At 46.2% G+C, this 24,886-nt stretch overlaps 1 protein-coding gene across 1 annotated transcript in view; it reads left to right on the top strand.

Moving 5' to 3' along the window:
- The first annotated feature begins 15,431 nt into the window (after positions 1-15,431).
- Positions 15,432-24,886, top strand: part of LOC126527084 (uncharacterized) — a 164,980-nt gene continuing 155,525 nt past the window's right edge. The window contains exon 1 of the mRNA XM_050174803.3: positions 15,432-15,766. The gene's annotated coding sequence lies outside the window, so the exon portion shown is untranslated. The remainder of the gene's footprint in view (positions 15,767-24,886) is intronic.

Here is a 24,886-nt window from a genome sequence, read left to right as displayed (position 1 = left end):
AGCTGTCCACGGTCGAAGCCATCTTGAGGGAGAAAATCAAGCACGTAACGGTGGAAGACTGCAGAAAGAACATTCAGCACGTGATGGACCTGTAGACAAAGGTCATACTTGGCACGTGTGTGAGTTGCGACATCCAATCTATGGTCATCCGGGTGTATGAAGATGACACTGAAGAAAACGACTCAGACTGCGAGCTGTCCGTCATTGCGCCACTCGACGAAGCGTAACGGCTTCTTATTAGTGAAAGAGCAGCCTTCATTGGGCTTCCAAAATGTTGGTGGTGTCTCACCTCGCAAATAAATAGGCAGTTGATTTGATGGCATTTTTCCTCTAATGGAAGATCAATTCCCAAAGAGCAATGTTCTGCACACGTCGTGCTTAACTTAAATACTGGCATGGAAGCAAGTTTAACTGCTGGCCAATGCGAATGCAAACACAATTATCAACCGTGAATAACTATATATGTTGGACCCAATATGTTAATTCAGGCAGCCAAATGTCGAGTTTGATAGTACCTATGGTGAAATAGCAGTAGTCAACGCAAAACTGACAGCCACTGCTAGTAGCTTGATTCCACTCCAAAGCATATTCACGTGGTTTCATTGTTTATTTTAATGCTAGTAAGGGAGCAATTATAAAACATCATTAGCTTATCGGGGACCAAAATATTCACTCGGAGAGCCATCTTCGAGTTTGAGAGGCCCCGTGGTGAAATAGCAGCATTCGGGGCACGCTTGAACGACACCGTTAGCAGTCTGCACTTCAAAGCGCAGTGATGCAGTAGCCATTGTTTAATTTGCTTATCTGACTCGGGAAATGCAAGCATAATTATTAACTCTGGATAACTTTGCTAGCATTTTCTGTAGTTTTTTTTCCGAAATGTGCTGAGTAAATTAGAACGTGTTTTATTGAGGCATTGTGTTCATTGCACAAGCCGTAGGCAAAGCGGTGACCAGATTCAGACAACGAAATCGGGGAAGTAATAAACTGTGAAAGTTGCAGAAGCTGTCAGTACTGGCACTCCTTTACTGGGCTCCATTCACTAAAAATTGCTTTTGTAATGATGAAAGCGTCAGACAGGAAATGACACCCCACTGCACAATGTTATCCATGTTGAAAATGTGCACAACCACATGCCATGGGTAGCGAAATCGCCTGTTTACTAAGGCTAGGAGCGTGAAAAAAGCAGCAACATAGCAAGGAGCTGTTTCAGAATATGGCACTTTTCATGTGCACTTCTGGTAGCTGCCACATGAACTGATTCATAAACACTTGAGCAGGGGTGGGAGGCGAAGTTGCTGTGCAACCCACGTGATGCTTTTAGCATAATGTATCTGTAAACCTTTCTGTTGTCATAGCTGATGGAACTTTATGTTGTTCAAGTTGGTTAATCACACGGCGCAACAACGCAAGGAGCAAGGACAGAATGCTAGGAGAAAACACAGCGAGACGGGAGATTGAGAAGACATGGCAGACGAGAGAGAGAGAGAGAATAGTAGACGATAAAACTAATGCTTTAATGAGATCGAAGAGGCCAGCCCTGCTATTCACAGGACTTTGTGCTTTGAATGAGACGAGTTAAGGAAATTCTGAAAAAAGACGTAACTGAAAGATAACTCAGAAAAAGAAATGCAAATATAAAAGGACAGAAATAAGCATAAACACAAACACGCACGGAAGCACGCACATATGTACACATATGCACACAAACGCGAGCGCTAAAACTAAGAAAACACACAAGACACTCACCCATATTAACACACAGACGCGGGTAAAGGTATTAGGAGTCAGTTCACAAGCTGCTGTGCCTACCTTGTCAATGTTTTCTTTTATTTATTATTATTATTTCTTTTTTTGCACCATGGCTTCAACACTGTCACAGAAATTTTTGGTAGCGACATTACGAGAATCGAAAAGCATCGCAGAGCTGTGTTGTGGGAAAGAACATCGAGCGCTGGCAGCATAACTTGTACGTGATTGTGTCACAGCAGGCACTCTGCAGCTGGCACGTGCAGTGAGCGAGGAGTACCAAGCCACACAGCGACACGAATTTACGCCAAGAACCATTGTATATGCACCGGTTTAACGGTCATAATTTTATACGGCTTGGTACTGGGGTTGACATTAAGAAAACAAACACTGCGACCAAAAATATCTGACCGTTACTAATTCAATGGCATCCGCTGAAAGAGCACGTGTTAGTCACAAATTGTTATCATTGGTGGATAGCAATCAATCGACGGTGCTATACAATCACTCGAACGACGTTGCTCGAAGCTACGCTATGTTGTAACACTACTGCCAACAATCGTTTGCACGCTGAGCTGGCAGCAACGAATTTTTGCGCTGGGGGTTGCTTTCGCAATCTTTTCTGCGGAGACACTCGTAGGTTTGTTTCATCCGCGTACGCTTTTCTTATTTCTCCTCAGATAGGTTTTACTCCATCAGTTCACCACGCCCGACGAGAAACACAGCGACAGAGTACAGGAACTCACCCGCCGCTCATAGTAGGTACCAGACTTTGGCAAACTTTTTTTGTCCTTACTTCAGCTTGGAGCAAACTAAAACACCATGGAACAAACACAAAAGATGTTTGCTTGCAGCTTTGTACAACCACGGGATCCTGTATTCAGATAAAGTGAAGCTCAGCGTCACCGATGCTCGCTGCAATCTTTCTTCACCGGATCACCGTTCGGAACAAGCGCACGCGGCACAATTGGTGCGTCGTTAGCTCACAGTAATATTTCTGACATGACAGACCGACACAAAACAGTGTGGGAATTCGCTCTTACGATGGACAGACGACCACGGGTGACGCTACTCGACCCACTTCGAAGCGCGCGCCGCCATGTTCTCCGTCGGCGGCATCGCCGGCCGTCCGTCGTTACGACAGCCTAGAATGCGCGCCCATTGGCTTGTATGCTTCCACTTCTGAGGGTCAAATGCCGCTGCCTTCTAAAGTTATGCCCGGCTCTATAATGTAGGCGCTGCATGCAAACGTACGAATAACCTTCCGTTAAACAAAACGACGTTGTAAGTCCCTTTAGTACGGGGAGTGTTACGACAAAACATTATTCTTTAGGTACGCTACCACATTGACGAGAAGTTCGACCTTTTGCTCTGCTTCACTGCAGTGGGGTTTTTTCTTGCATCACAATACCCTCAAATAGTTCAATTATTTTCATAACGTAATGCATCACCTATAAGTAGTCTATCCGCAATCCATTAATTTTTGTACTTATGATGACTGTGCTTGTGTAAAAATATATTCATGCTACAGGTCCAAAATTTTTCTGCAAAGCTTATGTCTTGTTTCCAAAAAAGAGTACACAAATTTGAAGGCCCCCCTTAAGAAGATCGAGTCATAATTCCTTAGTGAAAGGGTGAGCTGCACGTATCCTGTTTCGCGCCGTATTTTTCTTTTTCGACGGCACTCGTACTTACCTGCTGCTTCAGCGGTTTCTCGGCTCAAATATATTCATAAATAGCATAGCATGATATCTCCATAGGGACGGCTGGTAAGGTTGCATCATCCGGCCATCATGACGACCAGAGGTCAATACACTTGTGTAGAAAGGGCTCCTGATGGCCAAAGCCCCTGCCAAAGCATTATGCTAAGCCAGCAGGGCGTAAAGAGACATGAAATTTCGTAAGTTTAGTCGTACATTGTCACATCCATCGGGTTTTCTAGAACGTGTTATCGCTAGTGTCGCCAGCGCACACCGGAGCACGCAACTTGCGCAGCGTTCTACAGACAAGTGCATTCACCTACGTGAAATGAACAATTGTCTTCCAGCCGACTGCAGCACGAAGCTACGAGAGAAGCCAAGCAGAGCTTCGCGCTACGTGCAGTCGGGCTTTCCCTTTCTCATTTTCTTTTCACAAACGTTTAGCCACCTTGCGCGCTCGACTTCCGCACGATGCAGATATCGCAATCGCACTTATCAACCCCATTTTTACTCGGACGCAGAAGTCACTGCAAGAGAAAGCTATACTACCCGCAACAAGTAGTCGACTTGTGGTCGATACTCGTGAGGCCGTCGTTGTTATCTTTGGCGTTGCGGTCGACTGTTATGGTCCCACTGAAAGCGGTTCTTTGAGAGACCTTCTCGACGAATTCGTAACTTTTCCTTCCTTACGCATTTGTTATTTCACCAGAATTAATCTTTATTATATTCTTATCAACACAGCTGCCGCGTCATTCCGCTATTTAGCGAAACCATTTGACTTTTCTCCTTAGCATTGGTTTCAATGTTCGAAACACTGACGATTCCTCGCATGTATACCCGTGATCCATCCTTATCGCTGCGCAAGTGATACTCGAGGTCGTCATTTCAGACTTTGTTCGAGATCTGAGCGTTAGGCTTCAAGGCTTCAACGCTCTGGTCTCGTATTATTAGCAAGGCTTCCACGGCAATGTTGATATGTTTGGGAGCAATTCGCGCCCCGGTTAGATGACCTCCGTGACCTCTGGGGCCGCCGCTTTTTACTAAAAAATATGAAAGCGTAGTTCGGACGCTGAAGATCCATATGCTGCGCATCGCGGTTGACGTCCCCGTGATCGATGGATTTTCAGCGCTTACGTGAAAGCGGTGCGTACGAGTAAGCGGCGCCGCGTCGTTGTCACCCGCGACACAATGGCCGAGCACCACACCTCCCGTTTTACAGCGACCGCGGGCGTGCGGAGAGGGGGCGAAGAAAACCAGTCGCGGCGACGAAAATTCTGCAAAAACAGAAAGAAGAAAAAAAAAGGAAATATCCTCAGTACGTTTACGCAGAGATCGCCGCAAAGAGCGCCGAGAGCGGGGGCCAAGAAACGGGACATGGCGCCACGAAACATCCTCTCTCCTCTTGGTAGGTTTCATCATCTCGAGGTTAAAAAAAAGAAAAGCAAGATAAGCAATATAAGGAATGCGAGAGGTCAGATGGTGGTTCACGAGGGGCAACGCAAACGCCGCGATGGGAGATTAATAAAAGATAAGAAGAAGAGGAAGCAGAAGGTGAGGCGATGGGGAGCCAAAGTACCGCTACAGTCCCATATCTTTCCCACGCTCCCAATGTTTAGCCGTCTTCCTTGCTTCTTTTTTGTTGCGTACGCGTTACGCATCTCAGCGAAGCGCGCACCCACCCTACACGCCGGTGCAGAAGAATGAACTCTCGCTTTTCATACTTGGCTTCCCCGCAAGAACGTCTTCAGGTGGCGAGCGGCGGTGCCCCCCCCCCCCCCCCCTCCTCGCGCTCAACTTCTCTCATTTTTTCTTCTCTCTCTACAACCGTCGACGTCGCATGTGGGAAACGCGAGACAACAAAATGGCGGCCGCCTTCTCCACACTCCCTCCACCCCGCAGCATCGTTGTGCAAGAAGGTGGGAAGGGGGAGGGAGAAATGAAGGAGCGACGGGAGAGATTCTAAATCGGAATCAACATTAGTGCCCTACTTACAAAACGTTAAGCACCGCAGAAAGGCGCCCCAGGCGGGTCGTCGCATTTTCTTCTTGAACACCCCACCCCAGCCCACCCTTCTCGAGCGGAGTCCATTCCTCCTCCTGACGTCACGCACACAATCCCACTAATGCTTGTGTATATGCATAGTTTCCTTATCTTAGCCTCACCCACCCAGCAAGCAAGCGCCAGAAAAGGAAAGAAGTAGCGTTCGCATCCCCACGGAACGCTTTCCTTTTTATTTTAAACGTGAAGAAAGGGAAATAAAATAGGATCGCCAGCCAGGAAGAAACACGCAAGAAAATTTTGAAGAACCCAGGGAGCAGCACACAGCACGGCCGCGTGCTTTAACGAATGTAAAGATAAACCAGCGAAAAACAGGCAGCTTCCTTTCAGGCGCGAGCCCGATGATGTAGGGCGCGCCCCCTACCGGCCACTACCACCACCACCGCCTCGTGCTAATTTTTCTTCCTTCTTTTTGTGCGTTTGGCCGACGCGCGGCGTAAACGAACAGGAGGAGAAGTTAAGGTGGGGTGGGGACGCGGCGAGGAGGTGAAGGAGGACCGAGGGAGAACACGGCAAAGTCAGGCCGCATCTTGAACCTTCGTGACCTACGACCCCTGCCGCCCCTCATTCTTCCGCCGGCCGCCATTTCCCCCGCCGTCAGCAGATCTCATATTCCTGGCCATGACTGCGTCTAGCGGCTGCTTCCTTCTCTCTCGCTTACCTCCCCCTCCTTCCCAGCTTTTTTCTGGCACCGCTTCCCCTCTGTCCTTTCGCGCCCACGTTGGCGTGTTCATTCTCGCCACTTTGCCACACTCTTTCCACCGCTTTTCTTTTAAGCGGCCTCTCGTCACCTGATTTCGTTAAATATGGCTGTGTCGCTTCCACCAGTACCCCCAGTTAAAACAAAAATTGATTAAGTGTTCGCCACGCAAACATGTTTTGCACGTACGAGCGAATGAGGAACGGTTGGACTGAAGGCCGACATGTTTGTCGCATCGATGTTACACTTAAATTGGGAAGCTTCTGAAATGCCATCTCAGACGAAAACCTGTAACATTAAACGGTGTCACGAACTCTTGACACTGCGGAAATGCTTCAGGCTCAACGAGATGAACTTTCGTGGACCTACATCAGTCGAGCCGTTACAGCACTTATATCCGGTATTCCTAAGCTCCTAAAGCGCCCCTAAAGACGGTGTAAATAGTCAGACAGCGACAAGGCCCCGGTATATAATCCAGAGATATAGAAGGAGGGTTTACATGAAGGCTAACTTCAATTTCTCTAATCAGATACGTGCGAAACGTAGATATGTTCTCATTAGGAAACCGCTGAACCAATATAAATGAAATTTATTACATTTAAAGGCTGCATTAAGAGCTGCATTTTATCGACTTCTGGAAGCAATCGTTTAATTGATGGCCTTAGTTATTGCAAAATTTCCCGATTGTCGGCAGTTTTTAAATTGAAGCAATAAGTTGACGACTCCGCAACCCTGCACCAAAAGCAGATATTGCAGTTATGTAAACTTCAGGAGTTAGAGCCTCTGAAGCCTACAATGTGACATAGCTAGGAGCTTACGGCTTACACGATATCGTTAAAATATTTACTAGGGGTTCTCAAACTTCCTACTCACAAAGTACTTTTATATTTCAGAGCCATTTATAATATATCAACCTTGCCCGCTTCAGATGTTTCTATACATACCGTTTACATGTTTGTGCCGAGCTGTGAAATCGTATTTTCGTTGCGGACTTACGGAGATGTAAGCTTAGTGTTTCAGACATATTCTCTTTTTTTCATTTTTAAGCAATTTCTTTGCGGGGGAAGGGTTGATTGCCTAAATGAAAAGTTTGCTTCAAGCTCTCGGTAGACGTTAAGTGTTTCCTTTAAATGCAACAAACCTCATCAATTTCCGCACAATGGAACTGAAGAAAAGCGATTTCTCTGTTCTCGTGCATTCAGATAGGAGCTCCTGAGATAAGGGTTCATTTCCCGGTTTCGGCACCAAATCCAGACGCTTCGACGTCGCAGAGAAATAAGTCTGGCGCGGACACCAAGGCATAACATTTAGGTCTTTGAAACATTTCTTGGCGTGATGTATAGCTATAGACTTTATTCGTCACATTTTACTGCAAACTGCAGCTTCCTTCAAGGACTTAACAAAAGCAGCAGAAATGATCCTGGCAACAGCGAGACCTGTGGGATGGGCATCAAGCAGAAGGAGAGTTTTCAACTCATTCTTCACTGTCGTGTCTTTGTCCTCTTGAAATGGTCCTGTAAGTTTCTGATCTTCATACCTCATGAAGCCCCAGCTTGCCGCATTGCGCGAAATATTGTGCATGATAGATTTATCTGCTAAGCCAAAGCGTCAGGCGTAACGAGCCCGCGTCTTAGTGTAAACCGTTTGCAGCGTTTACTGTAAACCTGTGGCACTTCGTCGTGAATGTAAACGCTGTGTTTTGTTACAAGCTGCCGAGAAATTGAATTCCTGTATAAAGACGACTTTTAAATTAAGAGCGAAGTAAGCTTTGTAGGCCCTGAACTCACGGCCATATTCTGTTCTCCCTCATGTCCTGTTGTCCCTCATTCTGTTGTTCCACATTATGTTGTCCCTCATGTGCCTGTTCTACCGGTGTGTCAGCGCAGTATAGTATCAGGCCTGTCACTTGAGGAGAGCATGCACTGTTAAGCCATCATCTGTCATAAGAGAGCATGGGGAAGCTTGTGCTTAATAATACACTGCACCACGCTTCGAAGTCACATTGGGCCCTGCTGTATACTGAATTAAGTATACATCTAAAGAAAGATAACCAGACACTGAATAAAGAAGGATGAACCAAGTGAAGTGCATCGGACCGGCCGGCGTATATGTCGAGAGGCAAACCTATATTTCTTGAAGGAAGCCTAGTCCACATGGCGAGTTCGCTTTGAGTCGAGTGTGGAGCAATATCAAGTGGTCCTACTGATAGATTCAAAAGAACATGATTAAAGGGTACTCAATGCTTGCGAATGTGCACATGTGCATTCTGATGAAAGCACCGACCAGGAGCGACGTGTCTTCGTTCCATTCAGCGAATGTACGGCCTCCTATATTTGCTCGATAAAATTTCAGTTTCTTTTTTTTTTCTGCGCGGTAGCAGTCTGGGAAGCGCACAGAAAACAAATCGCATATGGTATTATGATGTCGATACGTCTGGTGCGAACTTTTGTATTCAACAGAGAAAATTATTTTAAAAGGCTTTAATAGTCCATTAATGCCTGAAAGCGTATGTGCCGGCTGTTTACGAAGTAAGGAAACATGATAGGATGTTATATTGAGCATGTATATGCTACCAGCGCATTGTACCTTCAGTAACAGTTATCGCCCGTTTAACAACTGAAATGGTCGTATGAATTTTCCTCGTACCGATGCGCAGAGAAAAAGAACTGCATAGTCTTATCAGATTAAAGGCTTCTAGCAATTAATCATACTCACGATCCATCTCATTGCAGACGGTAGAGTCTCCGCAGAAAACCGAATAACCTACATTGAAGAGATGCGGCGATGATGTGGGCTTCGGGGGCTGGAAGTATTTGCGACTTCCCAAGATTTGATGGTTACTCGAAGGCTTGTCAAGGACCACGCCTTCTGAGCAACAATCAAAAGCTGAGAAGGTGGAGCGAAGCCCAGACACTGCACCGTCGATAGTTCGATGACAAAGCCCTGTAGTCTCTCGTTTGTTCGTTCCTCTGGAAGGTTTCTGCAAGAGGTAACAATAAATTATGAACAACATATGGACTTCTGCTACGTTGAAAAGTGTAAACTTGGACTGGCTTAGCATAATTGTGACAGCAGCAGTTGGCTATGTTGCCACGCACTTTGCGACATATGACAATAGGCTTCACAAAGACACATCAAAGTACTAGGGGTACGCATCAGCGAGATGTAGGGGGTGCAGTGGCCGTTGAACACTTTCGATAGAGGAGGATAGCACAACATTAACCACGCAGCGTATGTTCGCTATAATTAAGGGTACGCACTGTCTTGTTTTTAGCGTTCCTTGCTTCCTAATGGCTATACGGAGTGTCCTCCGGAAACAATGACGCATTAGAACAGCCAAGTTATCAGACTCGGAACCTCGGTGGCAACGTGGATGAGTAAGTTTGCAAGGCCGAGAATGCTCACGGCTCCTCTCAGTGACGTGGGTCACTGTACACGGAAGTTGTCAATGAAAATGGCGCTTTTCGGCGGCACGAAAGGAAAAACATTGGCCCGAGGATACGATCGTTGCAATTTTCTCTCCAACTTTCCTATAGGAGCACACTGACCTCAACAAGATATTGTTATCAGCTCTGACTGTGCGTGTTTGTGTGCGTTGTGAGAGGGCAATGACCTCTCTGTGTGCGTAGAGAAAGAGAGAAATGCTGACTTTATGAGAAGCGGGAGATATTAAGCCTGGCCGACGGCCTTACACACGCGCTCAGGTTAGGAGTGAAAAAAATAAGAGTGTACACACCGTGATCAAACAAAACAACGACACGTAACACATGTACGCATAAAACTAGTCACAAAGTTCAGTTTTCCGTCAGAAGCGCTTTCGTAGAGCGCAAAGCGCTGGCGAAAGCCTGCGAGAGCCTTGTTCACGTGCCAAGAATGCCACACAGCTTGAGACTCGATTCAGGTTTTCAGGCATAGCCCGATCATCAGGGATTCTCTTATCTGGCCAAATAACAATTGCAGGCACACAAAACTTGTTGCGATCCATGGAGAACGTTATACATGCACGACATCGGCGATTCTGTCCACCGTAATGATGTCCATGAGTATTGTTCGTCCATGCCACGTTGATCCCTGTGCGGTGAAGACATATGTACTGGTTCTTGCCTACTGGGGGCGTAGTGGGCTTTTATAAGCCACGAGACGGGCGGGTTTGCTAACTTTAGGTAACCGTGCTGAATTCTCACATCAGGTCAGATAGAGCCTTTACCACCGTTTTAAAAAAAGTATTTAAATAAAGTTGTTTCTCTCATTTCAATTGAATCCTTCGAATAGCATTGTCGTGCTGCTGCGGGGCAGTCGGCTTCTAAGTTTCTCTGTATGCCCCAGTGGGCGAACAACCATTGAAACAACACATCGCTGGGACGCATGCAGTTCACTTGAAATGGCGTCCGAGTCGCTAGGCAGTCTTCGCTATAGCTTTCATTAGAGTTATTGTCTGTATCTGTTCTGTCTTTCTTTTATTATTTCTTCTACCACCTTTTATTACATTTACCGCTTTCCCTAGTACAGGGTAGCCAGCCGGTACTTACACTGCCTTACAACCCTGTCTTTCCCTTCCTTCTTTCTCTCCTTCTCACTGGAGTCGCTCTCTAGAACGCTTTGCAATACGAAGGCGGGATGTAGCAGTCACAAACGTGAACCTCTGATTTGGGCTGCAAAGCAGCTCACGCTTCTCAAAGCAAAATGTTGATCATTAGACTAACACTCATTACCTCGATAATTACAACCACTACCGCAACAATTCTTGATCCCCACAATGCTCGATAGTTCATTTTTGCTACACCCAGCTTCATACCTCCTAATACTGATTTAAGCGTGATAAGCTTAACGTAAAGCCCATAGCTAGAGCTTGAGTATGAGTATCCAGTTGTGGGTAGTTGAGAAAACCAAATAAAATTGATTTATTGCTAAACTATTCATATTTTCTTCAACTAATATTTTTTTTGTACGAATGTGCACTCCATAGCCGCAGGTTCTAATGTTACTCGACGTGGAATGGTGTTTGAGTTCGGTAGGGTTGATATTCTCACCATTCTTAAGTTGATCGTCGAGCTCACTCTGAGTTGATATGAATAAATTTTTTAGCGACTGCCTATCCAAGTACAGGGATACGACAGATTACAGGACCTGTCCTAAGACTTGTCTTAGGAGCCCGCACTCAGAAATCGAGGAAGCTTGCTACGTGCGTCCGAACAAGATCATGTTCGTGCAAAGTCGCCTACACTTTTTTCACACTGCGCGCCGCTTGCTGTTTCGGTAAGCGTTTAAACGTTCATTTTCATTCATCGTCCTTCATTTCGTATCGTGATTCGCCTTCCGCATTCTTTTCTTGAGCATACATAAATTTCACTTTCAAAATTTCTCTCGATTTCCCCCATATATGCATGCAATAACTCTCTCACAAAGCTGTCATCCGTGGCTTCCAGGTTCTATTTTCATATCCGCAATGTAGACACGTAAGAGCTTTCTTTTCCGACTGCCATCATCTTGAGCTACCACTGCCAAGACCTAACGCGAGTTTGAAACTATATGCACAAGTAGGCTGCCTTTTTTGTCCTTGAAACTCACCCTCTCGCCTAAAAAAAAAACGGAAGGAAGAAGAAAGCAAACAGAAAAATACAAGGCAAAAAGAATTAGACGTAGTGAAGCGCACCGAGCCGCCTCAAGCCAAGCCACGGCGGGTGGCGCAGCCCGAGAACAGCGTCGACGACGTGTGACGGGACGGCGTTTTCTGTGCCTGGCAGACATTTCTGGGTCGTCCGCCTGACTCGGCGCGCTACATAACCAAATTTAGGTTCGCTTCAGCCCGCTGGTATACCGGACAAGAGAACGAACAAAACGGCTGACTTGTCACGGCGGCCAGCAGAGGCAGAAGCGCCGTACAGTGCACCGTGCGCGTAGTCCGGTGACGACGGCAGCGCAATCCCGCTCACCACGACGGGCCCAGCCCCAATAAGGGGTCGACCCGACGGGAAGATAGAAAAGGCAACGCCCGAGTGGTAAGGAACATGATGGATGGCTTCGTTCGCGGCTTGTCGTGCGCGTCGCTTTGTGGCGCGCTTATGGATCACACTCTGCGGAGATGCCGTCACCGTCTATAGTCGTCCGTTCCAGCAGCGCGGTCCACCCGCAATGCTGCGGCTTCCAAGCGTAACGGCACGGCGAATTTTGCTGTTTTATTCGATCTTCAGACAACGTGAGCTTTTCTTCCAAGGCCGCTGTTGGAACCGCGAGCGAGGACGTCAGCCTTCTTGGTTCGGGTTGGTAACTGCAAGGTTATGTCATAGAAGGACGTGTGACGGATCACGTGTGAAGCTCACATTTTAAAGGCAGTAAAGCGTGCTTCCGGGCTAGTTAGTGCAGCCATTTTATACCGATATATTGCTTACGAATATAACTAGCTATATAGCGACAGGCATTGAATACTACAGGCTTACCGTAACATAGACACCTACGACTGGCACCATCTGATATTCTGAGCGCTTCAAATCGCTGTAAACGAACCATTTCAAAAAAGAAAGAAAACACGACACAATGAAACCAGAGTCAATTTCATTGTGTCCATGTGCTTGCTTCGATGCTTTCCGTTAAAAATGTTTGCAAATCTTAGCCAGCCCGCAGTTTCCTCAAGACAACGACGTGACATACTCCGGCCACTAAGCCCAATATAATTCATTCCTTATTAAAGTCAAGCGAAGATGAGAAGTAAGGCGTTCGTTACCCACTGCTTGTGGAATTTATATTTCGTAGCCTTTCTGTCTGCTCCTTTGATTCTTTTTGTTTGTTTTGTTTGTTTCGCGAGTAACGTGAGCTCATCGTGATGTTATTGTGCTATATGCACACACAAAAGCCAGGTCGAACGCAATGTTCTCGTTGGCTGAACATGGCGAACTGCGCAGACGATCGGACGAGCTAATCGTGACACGCGTGTACTAGCTATGATTTAACAGCTTCTCTTCCTCGGTGGTGTTATATGTGTATGTTACAGAGGCTTAACATGAGAGTGGAACGAGGAAATTGCCCATCTGCAAGCATACCGTGTTCTCCCAGTATCCCATTGTACTGTGCTATTCAAAACAATAAACATTTACGGATAGTGCGCGTATATCAACTGTTTTTTCTCGTATGGCCGTCTGCTCTCACGACCACACTAAACGCAAACCAGATTCCCGAGCTTTCAGCTCTCATGTTCGTTGCTGCCTCCAAGAGGGAGGTAACATAACAGGTGAATGAGTGATTGGCGCACAAAGAGATCCGTCTACGCATGTTCTAATAGCTAAAGGACCCTAGCTATAACCCGATGCAGTAAAGAAAAGAAAAAGAATAGAGAAAGTCTACGAGCACTAGGCTGGTCCATTCGCCAGCCTCTGTTGAGGTGCCATTCACCTCCGTTCTACAGCTTCAGCACGCCTCCCCCGCAAGCCTGTGTGGACAAAAAAGAAAAGAAAAAGAAAAGAAACTCGTGTCCGGAGGGCAGGTCGACAAGGGGGCCATTTGGATGTCCTGTCAACTCCTCTCGCTTTGATCTTTCATCATCCCTTTCTTCTGAAATATATATTTTTCTCTTCATTTTGCTTTCTCTGCGAGCATATCTGATCTGCGTGGACAGGGCATTTAGCAGTCCACTCCTCCCTACTGCTACGCGTCGCCAGTCGGACAGCGTAGCGTGACAAGACGTCCATTCACCACGCGGCTTTTGCCGAAACGTCCATCAGATTATGTGCAGGGTGCGGACGTCTTTCTCTCGCTCGCTGTGGCGCGTCTGGTTCGGAAGCATTCAGGCGCGAATTAGCGGCCGCTCCGTCTCCTATAGCAGTGATTTCTATCGTGGACTCTTTTAGCGTTATGTTGATGTATTGGTGTCAGTAAGCGCGGCCTTCGCAGTTGAGACGTCCATACATGAAACTTTCATAGCGTAAAGGCCAATGGTATAGAGCAATGTTGAATGGCACACTCGCACTTAAGCGTAAAAAAAAGGAACTGCAAATTTTACTCAAATGACCAATAGGTGATGTTTGCTGCTGTGTAGACTTGGCCCTCACTTATAGGCCAAGCTGCTGAAGCAACGTTTGGTTGAATGGATTACGGCGAGCTTTAAAAAATACGATTTTTTCGCTTTACCTGAGCCATGACACGTGTTTTTTGGATTATTATTATTATTATTATTATTATTATTATTATTATTATTATTATTATTATTATTATTATTATTATTATTATTATTATTATTCTCCTTGCGCGCTTTCGACTTTCGCTATGGCCTGCAACAACCTTGCTTCCACTTTTCTTTTTTCGCCAGATTAGGGGGATGTCACGGCTCATCGTCAATGTTATTTGAGCTTGTTGATCATGAAGGCGTTTAAATTAAATTAAATTATGGGGTTTTACATGCCCTAACCACAATCTGATATTGGTGCACATCGTAGACTCCGGATTAATTTCGACTGCCTGGAGTTCTTTAACGTGCACCCAATGCACCGTAAACGGGCGTTTTTGCATTTCATCCTCATCTAAATGCGGCCGCCGTGGCCGGGATTTGATCTCACTACCTCGTGCTTAGTATAAGCGCAGCGCCCTATAGCCATCAAGCAACTACGGTGGGTTATAACGAAGGCGTTTGGACCTCTGCGTCCGTATGCTAGTTGTGCGGCACTAAACGTCTCCGTGGTCACTAGTTCAATACGTAGCAATAGCAGCGATTCATTTTTACTCATACGGCAACTACAGAGCTAACTAATTCCAATAGCCACATAGAGCTAACCCTTAAACTCTAATCCCGTGTATGATAACGCGCACAAAAGGTCACGCAGCAATCCTGGCAAGACATAGCTGCAATTACCGCTAAAGCGATCTGGATTTATTACTAAACTGAAATTCTCCAGCGATCATTCTCAGTGCGTTTTGCTCGTGAAAAAGAATTTAGGCGTGAAATAAATCTGACACGGTATATCCCGAACTTTCGCGCATTCTGAGAACCAATAATGTGCAGCGTCTGCGCCACGTGCCGTTCATTTAAGCGTGCTCTAAATTCCCGACGTAACAGCGCTTCAGCGCAACAAACGTGCCTTGTCATGGAAAGCGTGGACGGTTTCGCGCGCACGATAACAAGAGCGAGCCTGCGGCCTAAGGGAACTTCCGGGCATGGCCTTATCAGTCCACAACGTCGGAACAATAAGCGCGTTTTTCAGTTTCGATGTTAGCGATTTTCGAGACACTGACGCAGCACCGCGGCGGCGCCCCGAAGTACTTATGCGGGATTCGTGCGAGCCAATTCCAAAACGTGTCTGCTGCGTAGATCGAGCGCTTGTCGAGTCTTCTTCTGATGTCGTCTGAGCAGCGCTTGCAAATGAGAAAAAAATGTACTAACGAAAGCACTGTGCACCGTTATGCATATTCACAAGATGGAAGAGTCGAGAGGTATCATTCCATCGTTTCCCTAATGCCAGCGACGAGAAGAGAAAGCAGCTATGGGCCCAGAAATTTCGCATCGGCGAGCCCTTAACGGCGACGATGGTCGTATGCCAGCGGTATTTCCGGCCAGATGAGTACTTTTTGCCAGGTAAGAGAACTTGCATGATTTCGTGTTGTTGTTTTTTTTCTTGAGGCCGAAACGCTTTAACTAAATCGTTGTGCTGCTAAGGCTCCTTATCATTTTTATTCGCACGGTTATATAGCTCATTTTGCCCTTCAACGTATGTCTCGAGCAGACACAGTTGTCGCTATAGCTTGGCATGCTTTTAGCGACCTTCAATGGAATCAGACGTGGTGCTCAGCATTCAACTGGCCCCACAGTAGTACACGCCGTGCGCGTGCGAGTGGCGGAACACGGTTTAGCAATAACGCGCCTCGGATTGAACGAGAAGCGTAGTGTTAACCTATGACATACCTCCTTAAAATGTTCTTCAGTATGTTCTTCACGTTCTTGGTGACATTGTCGGCGAACCTCGATTACTGTACGCTTCGTGCAGAAGATCGCATACGCCGAGTGGCATGTTACGGACGAGTTGGACGAAGTCCACCATATGCAGGTTACTCGTGTGAACCCTCCTTGTGATTGCGCAGTTGGTTTTTGCAGATATAAACGAAAACGCTGACGATCGAACCACTTTCGTTCAAAGATCGCTGCGCAACGTCTGCGTTGTAAGTCGAGCAAGATGTGTTGATTTGCGGTCAGATCATACAAGAAGTAGGGTATCTGGACAGCGAATATTCGATTTGACCCAGAAACACCTTTGTCTTTTCTTGATCGGCGTTTATTATATTGGGGATGCCGTGATAGCATGGCATAGCTCTGCCAGTTCCACCACCGAGTAGGTATCCTGCACCGACTTCTTCAATGACCAGGCACGTTTGAGGTCGGTGCAGCTCAGATAAGATAGATAAGCAAGCACGGCAAAACACATTATGAACTTGAACGATGCAAAGGCTAGGGAATTAAATTAAATTATGCGGTTTTGCGTGCCGAAACCACTTTCTGATTATGAGGCACGCCGTAGTGGAGGACTCCGGAAATTTTGACCACCAGCCACTCAGCAACCCCGACGGGTAAAGGCTAGGGAATACACATTTTAAACTCGCACTGAATGGCAATACTGACACTACGTATTAGCTATAGTACCAATTATGTCAACTTACATTGAAACGTCAACCACGCGAAGCTTTACATTACACGAAATGTCGGGTGACCATGAAGCAACACGTAAATTAGTTGTTCAGCGCTCGAAGCCTCTGATTCGAAGAATTTCATTATTATTATATTTATTTCGAGTGTTCTACGTGCCAATTAACCATGACCTGATTATAAAGTACGCCGTAGTGGAGGGCTCCGGATTAATTTTGACCATGTGCGGCTCTTTACCGTGCGCCTAAATCTAAGCACACGAGCGCTTTTCCATTTCGTCCCAACCGAAATGTGGCCCCTGTGGCCGGGGTCGAGCCTGCGACCTTCGCGCTCAGCAGCGCTACGCCAGAGCCACTGCGTAATCTGTTTCCCGATGGCCACTGCGCTATACCGCGACGGGCAACACCAAGGATCACCGCCAGAGCGAGGCGGCCGCTCTCGGTAGAAGGTGTCCGCGTGCTATAGCCGACAATGGTTCGGCGTTTTCGCGAGAATGCGTAATCGACGGCACTTCGTAACGAATAAGGTAGCGAAATCGCTCGTTTGCACACACCCTCCTTCGCAAAATTGCGAGCGCGTCTAATGCAGTAGTCGGTTAGATTCCTGCACTGAATAGCAAGCGAGTCACCGCGGTGAGAGAGAGAAAGAGGGAGAAAGCGCTTTATTGCAACAAAAGGAGACAGGTTGTCGCCGAATATGGGTTTGCACTCCCCCAGTTTTCCCTCCAAAGCAACATTCAGGGTCATTAACGCCGGCTTTAACGAAAACATAGCGGAAATGCGCCGAGACGATATGCGACACCGCTTGCCAGGCGCATGTTTGCAGGCGTATGCCGACGCCTTCCGCTGCGTCGTCTTTTCTTCCTTTAACACAAACATTCACCTTCAACTGAGCACCGCGATTTATCATCGCAATCGTGAAAAGATGCAATAGAGCTCAAGCTGAGCATCGACGGAGCACTGGATTCCAGCCGCCATCCCTTCCCCTTACCCCCAGTGTAGGGAAGAGAAACGGACCCTCGTCTGATTGACCTCCCTGCCTTTCATCTCTTTGCTATCTCTATCCCGCTCTCTCGTCTGCGGTGTCTTGAGGTCGTGAAAAAGCGAATACGGAAAGCCTTTTTCAGCATTGTCAGATAAAAGAAAGACGCCTAATGCCTCAGGAGTAATACTTCAGTTTTTTTCGTGCAGATAAAACGGAAACGTTTGCTTGTATAATTGTGTTTATGTGCAGGAGAAAGGTCGAAAAGCTGCAGGCTCGCCCTTGCCTTATTTCGCTACTAGATTTAGCGAGTTACGTCAGTGAAGAAAACTGTAGTCGTCCAGGGTCTATAATACTGCTTTGGGTGGTATTAAAAAGTAACGTAAGAACTAAATAGAGATTGTAATGAAGGAGACACTTATCTGCGTGTATATTTGCGTTGCGTGTACGGGGAATGCCATAGTACGGAGAAACAAGTGCTGTGCAGAGTACTGTGCCACGTGGACAATCGTCCACTATCAAAGCTCAAAGCTTTAGGTCAATATACTCCCAACGGATATCTGCGCTGAAGGCCTTACTCGCATCATTAAGGTTCCTGCGGTTTACGGGGCTTAACTAGCGATAGAACAGACACTAGACCCTAGAAGAACGCCGCCCCCTACTGCTTTGTAGTGCGTTTGTTCGTGCTCGTCTCTCTTTCTCTCTTTATCCCCCTTCCCCCGTACAGGGTAGCCAACCGGAACTACCTCTGGTTAACACCCCTGTCTTTCTATGCATCCTTTTCTCTCACTTGACATTACCGTGCCGACAAAGACAGTGCCAATAAATATGCGTAACCCTCAAGCGCCGAATGGCACAGGCGCTGTATACTATATTACGGAAGCATTTGAGTGCCGTCATCTTGACTTGTTAAGGATGCCGTTTTCTATCTATAAACCAAATATATATATAGGTACCGCGTTAGAGTTGTATGCAAGAAAATAGTATGCATTCGTTCGGCGTTTAATGACGATGTTAATTTGACGTCACTGCGCACTAAACTGATGAATTGTTCATGTAACCGGCCAAGATGGCGGCGCCCACGAATTAAAATATAGTGATAGCTGCAGCCACGTAACTTGATTTTTATGTTCAACACTAGCGGCTCGTGCCTCGTTTGACATCTGCAACAATTATACGCGAGGTCAGGATTTCGGATAGAATGTAACGGAAAATAATTCCGCTGACTACGCCTCCCGAGACTAGGGACAAACTGTAGGCATATATGACATTAGCTACATCCAAAAAACTAGGTGAAAGGTATTGCGCGGTGCAAGCTGTTTGTATTATCCGACATTACTGTGGATTGTGTAAAGCAGGAAATGCGGTAGGACAGTAGCAAAACGCCAATTATCTCCCGCGTGTTATCTTTCTCGTCGATAACGCCTTCCCAGAGTTCTCTGTGGCTTTAACTTATCCATCTTGTTTCCGAGCACGCACTTGAAACTCAGTCAAGTGCTGTGGAAAGTTGATTTAGTGTCCATTGACGGTTCGTAAGTCAATAAAAGCTGTCAAAGTAGGTGCCTGTTTTGTTAACATGACCATTAATTGTGCATACTTCAATTGTTCAAGTACGCGAATGATTACAATACATTGTGCGATAGTACTACTCTATATGATTACAACATGATGAAATCTTTATGTCAACAAGAAAGAGGAATGGGGTGAGCGGGAAGGGCTGAGGATAATGGCGCGTAATTAATAGACGATATACGAATCGTCCACGTAATAGACCCTAGAAGAACAGCGAGCACGCAGTGCGAATCACTGATCTAATGCTACCTTTGTTAAGGGTAGCGTTGAGTTGAGTTGAGTTGTTGTAGGCTACTGGTGGGATTAGCCTTGCAGTTGCTGCCGGCAATTGCTCCACCGTAGCGACACTTAAAATAAATAAATCACATAATCAGACACAGACCTCACAATTATAAATGGTCACTCCTCAGTTCCCCATGTGGAGGCCAAATCTGTGTCCTGTAGGTAATTTCCATCCAGCCACTGCTAGCTGTATACAATATAATAACGTTTTATTTTGGCAGAAGGCCCTTTAACGGGCACAATCTAAACTACAATAAATTTTCGGTGAGGACGTTTCTCATCTCAATATTTCACTGCGCGTGCTTGTCATGTTTGGTCATGCGCTCGCTCGTAAATAATCTGCAAACGTTACAAGCTTCGTACGGATGTAATGCCATAGCCGCCAACCCTACAACATTCGTTTTGCGTTCCGCACTGCCCAACCCACTGGTGATCGACCAGTTGCTGATAACATGAACAAAGAGAGATACCTGTTACACACTGCGCCCGCAAGACTTTCACCTTCTTAATATTATCTGCAGATTACTACTGTAGGACCATCATTCTACTTCGCCATTACGTCACATCAGAAAAGCCCTGAATGGGATGGACGCAAGAGGAGAGTAGTGAATGACAGACACGGTTCTACTAACAACCAGTGTGCTTGTAGGTAAAGCAGTTAATTCTTCGTAGTTTATGTGCCTGTCACTCAATTTTCCCCTCTTGTTTCCGCCCCATTAAGAGAGCTCCTCGGATGTGAGAACGCACCAAGCAGTCAAAGCATACCCTCCAGTTTTCTCTAACGTATGTAGTTCACTCAGCTTCGCTATGTTAGTTCAGCAGCCAAACCTTAGGAGCTGCGTTTTGTTTCCTTACAAACAATTGGCAGTGAATATAAAAAAAAAACACGCAGGGAAACGTACGCAAACACGCACAAAAAACATGCGGAGAAACAAGCCCGGAAACAGACGCGGTAATCAGACGAACGCCCCCGTGATGCCTAATAACAGCCGGAAACAAATCACACCCGCATCCTCGCAGACAGCACTTAACGGGATTTGAAGAGCGTTTCGCTGAGCCGCTTCGGTAATGCGCGAACAACTGCACTCAAACAGTCGGGAAGATGAACTGGTTCCCGTCACGCTTTCCGGAGCAGCGTATATCGTTCATGGTTCCACCTCCTCACGAACCATCTGTCCCGCCAAAGTGGTGCGGTCGTTTGTTTTCGAGTGGGAAAAAATCGCTTCTCTTTTACTTGTTGTTCGATTCATACGCATCGTTCAGGCTTCGATCGCGAGTTTTGCGCTCTGGCGCATCCCCGTCCATTGCCACTTTATTTAGCTGTTCTTGCATATAATCCAACGGTAAAAAACAGCGGTTGGATGTCGGGTTCTTCGATATTTAAAGCTATAGATTTCTCTAGCTACTTTGGCCGCTTCGGACGGTTGGGCGATCTCGCGCGATAAACAGTGGCACATGCAGTGACCGAAGTTGTCTTCTATCTTGGGCGACTATAGGTATATGCTGGCTACTCTAGCAGAGTGCAGACAGTCGAGCAGAGAACAATGGTCATTGTGTATGTGCCCGAACAGACAACTTCGTCACTGAGTACGCGATATTGGTATGTGCTCATTCTTGGTCAACCTTGCTGAATGTATGTGCCAAGGTGACACCAAGTGGGTACGTAGCCTTAAATAAGTTAAAGCGATAATGCCCCGTCCGCTACAGACAAATCCGTGTCGAGCGCGGCCGCTTGATGGGTAGTCGCTGCAACGAAATAATAGCCACAATAACAGGAATGGTGCAGGTTGCTACGGAGTTTCAACAGGTTTGCAAGTGATTACAACTAGATTTACTGCGTCGTGGTATCATTCGGCATTGCCGTCGACAGCGAAATTGCCACCTTGTGCATCTGCTGATATGCCCATAACGTTTCGTCATTCGTGGATGGCATGAGGGTATGTATACATGTACCAGGTTACACAATAAAGTTATTGAAGACTTCGACAATCATCTTCGATACCCGCCGTGGTTGCTCAGTGGCTATGGTGTTAGGCTGCTGAGCACGAGGTCGCAGGATCGAATCCCGGCCACGGCGGCCGCATTTCGATGGGGGCGAAACGCGAAAACACCCGTGTACTTAGATTTAAGTGCACGTTAAAGAACCTCAGGTGGTCGAAATTTCCGGAGTCCTCCACTACGGCGTGCCTCATAATCAGAAAGTGGTTTTGGCACGTAAAACCCCATAATAATAATCATCTTCAATGGTTTATGCTGCAATTTCTCTCTTTGGTTTTAGTGCGGCACTGCGCCAGGCTGCTTCTACTGTCTACATTCTTGTGTTGAACATGTAGCATCAACGACATCGACGTGATCGCCCTGGGGAAGAAGGCGAGGTCAGGCAACGCCACTAGCGGCGCGGGAGCTTAATTGGCTAGGAACCGAAGAAGTAAAAGTCAGTTGAGTTTGAGATCCGGTGCTGGGATAACGTGTCGTTGTCTCTCTCCAGCGTGCGCTAGAATTGCTGACACGGACGTGATCGTTCTGGGCTTGGGGAAGCTCTCTACTGCTTCGATTTTTGATGAAAGTGCTCGCTACCAACAGGTCGTCGACATCGTCGACATATGTGAATTTTGTTACCCTTTCAATCTGGTTCCAGCTTTGATAGCTGCTTTTTATTTATGTCTGATATAGGCAATATTTCCAGCCATCAGCGGCTGGAGGTATTCCCACTGAAGGCAGATTCTCAATGACGAAGTGAAACAAAAAAGATGCTTGCTATACGTACAGCAATAGTACATTTCAACAAAATTCATATTTTGCGCAGGAACAACGCGGTCTCTGAAAACCGTCAATGTTTACCTACCTCAATATTTATCAAGTTATGCTATCCCTTGTTACATTAGTGACTGGCAGACAAAGGTTAATAGTGTAAAGTCACCGTCAGGTTAAACTCTAACACAGATATGCACCTTAATTTCACCTGTAGCAGCAGGTAGGGTAATTTGTGCCTTCAGTACTGTTAACATCTCTTAATAAGGCCCAGTAAACCAGGACAAGCGTGTTCAATTTATGTGGTAAAGCAGCAGTACATTATTCTTCTACCATACGACAACCTGTCATTTCAGCGATAAATCTAAGCCCATAATATTGTTTCAGTCAAACACTCTTAATCAGAGATTAGTTGAAAATATACTACTCGACCTTTTAAGCAGCCCATGAGCGTTTGTATAACCTTTTACGGTGCCGTCTTAGTGGTTCGATCATTCAAATCTTATTATTCGTTTGTTGCGAAATACCAGTCCAGATTCTTTTGATCGCAAATAACTTTATATCAAGCCTCCTTTGTTATTAACGTTCAGTCTTGCACCCATCAAAATATGGTCGTATCGAACGTGAACCGTATTCACTCAAGGAATGTGCTGGATTTTCGTTCTTCAGCACGCATTGCTATCACCGCGTTGCATAATACAACAACTATATTTGTCTGCATTACTCATTCTCAAATATCCTACAAGAAAACATGCGCCGCCAGGTCAGGGCACAGGTCATTAGTGTTTAGGCGTGGTTCGATGCACCTTTAGCGATTTCAGTGATGGAACGAAGTTGCCCCGAAAGCCCAAATAAATGAAGCAAGACACCTTCCACGCTAGTAGCTGTGCTCTTCTCCAAGCTAACAGCTCTGTAACCTAATCTAACCTAACCGTGTCCCTAATGGAAATAGGCAGAGTCCCTAGAACCCATGAAAATGAAACAAAAGTATATTACTTGGCTAAACGCCGAAACATAAAACATATAATTAAGCCAACCGCTTACAGTTCCTTTCAGAGTTAACTTGAGCTGTTAGATGCCCCCAAACAAGCTAACTTAATAAAGACGGACATCTTCAAATTTCATAGGTAAGCGGCACTCTTTACCGTAAGTAACGGAAAGGGCCACGCGGACTTGGATGTCTGCTCATTTTTTCTTAGGTCTAAGTGTAGCATCGATATCGTTAGAATTTGCATGGACAACGTACATTAATCAGAATCATGGTATGCATGCTGTAACATGATGCCTGGCACCACAGTTACGTATTGGCTCCCGTAAATTTTTTTGCGACTGCCGTAAACTTTAAGTTTTCCATTACTTTAAGTCTCACATTAGCTTCACCAGGCGCAAACTATTATTATTAGTCATATTCTGGAATATTTTAAAGCAAGAAATGCAGGCCATCTGCAAAGATGTCAAAAACTGAGCCTTTGCAAAGGTTAACGTATTGAGAATGCACTATCATGGACGATCGAACTGCAGAGAAGTTAGGGCTGACTAGAACGCGTGCCTTCGTTTTTGAACTCGCCAATACATCTAATGCCAACTTATGATTTCGATGCAGCATGATGCAACACAATATGACGCCTATGCAGAGCAGCGAGATTGTTCTCTCGATTTATCCCTTTCCAAAGGTGTTCTACTTCATAATTCCTTGCTTGCGTTTGATTTGTAACCGATGGTACATTCAATATAGGATCGACAGCATGAACAGCATGAACGTCGTTAACCATATTATCAATGCCCCGCTGCATAGAGCCACACCTGCGACATGACGCACACGTTCGCGCTCCCGCGGTCAAGGCGTCACTTTGGTAATTCTCAATTGGCGCCTACGGCTTGGAGTAGCTTTTACCAATGCGTACTCTTACCTCATCGGAATGGCCACAAGCCCACATTGTGAAGTTTGCGGGCGCAAAAAGACGATAGCGCACATTCTGTGTGATTGTCGTCGTTTCAATGCACAAAGTGCTCAGCACCACGCTCGACAAGATTGACAACCGTCGCCTTACGGAAGGCAGAATTTTTGGACCCTGGTCCCAGCAGATGTCGGCACGAACCGCTTTAAAAGCGCTGGTGTGCTCTTTTGAAGTAAACCGGACTCATTGAAAAACTATAGAATGTGCGAATTGATGCGTTCCTTTTTTATCTTCTCTTGTTTTCTTATCTTTTCTGCCCTTACTCCATCCCCCTCTGCAGAGCAACCAACCGGACACTTAATCTGGTTAACCTCTCTGCCTTTCACCTCTGGTTTTCCTTCATTATTCTTTTCTCTTTCCGGTTCAGTTTGAGCGGGCAACAGACGGTTTTCTGGTTCATCGCTGCGTCAACACCTGTTGACTTAGTTTCACGCTTGAACGATGACCCACGCCATTTGCGCCGCGGCGGAGGCGGGCCGGCAAGCAATCTCGTTCGCTTCCTTTTCCTGGCAAG

This window comes from Dermacentor andersoni, chromosome 9 (assembly GCF_023375885.2).
Source record: "Dermacentor andersoni chromosome 9, qqDerAnde1_hic_scaffold, whole genome shotgun sequence".
NCBI lineage: Eukaryota > Metazoa > Arthropoda > Arachnida > Ixodida > Ixodidae > Dermacentor > Dermacentor andersoni.
Note: the sequence above shows the minus strand (reverse complement) of the source record. Positions and strands in the feature narration are given on the sequence as shown.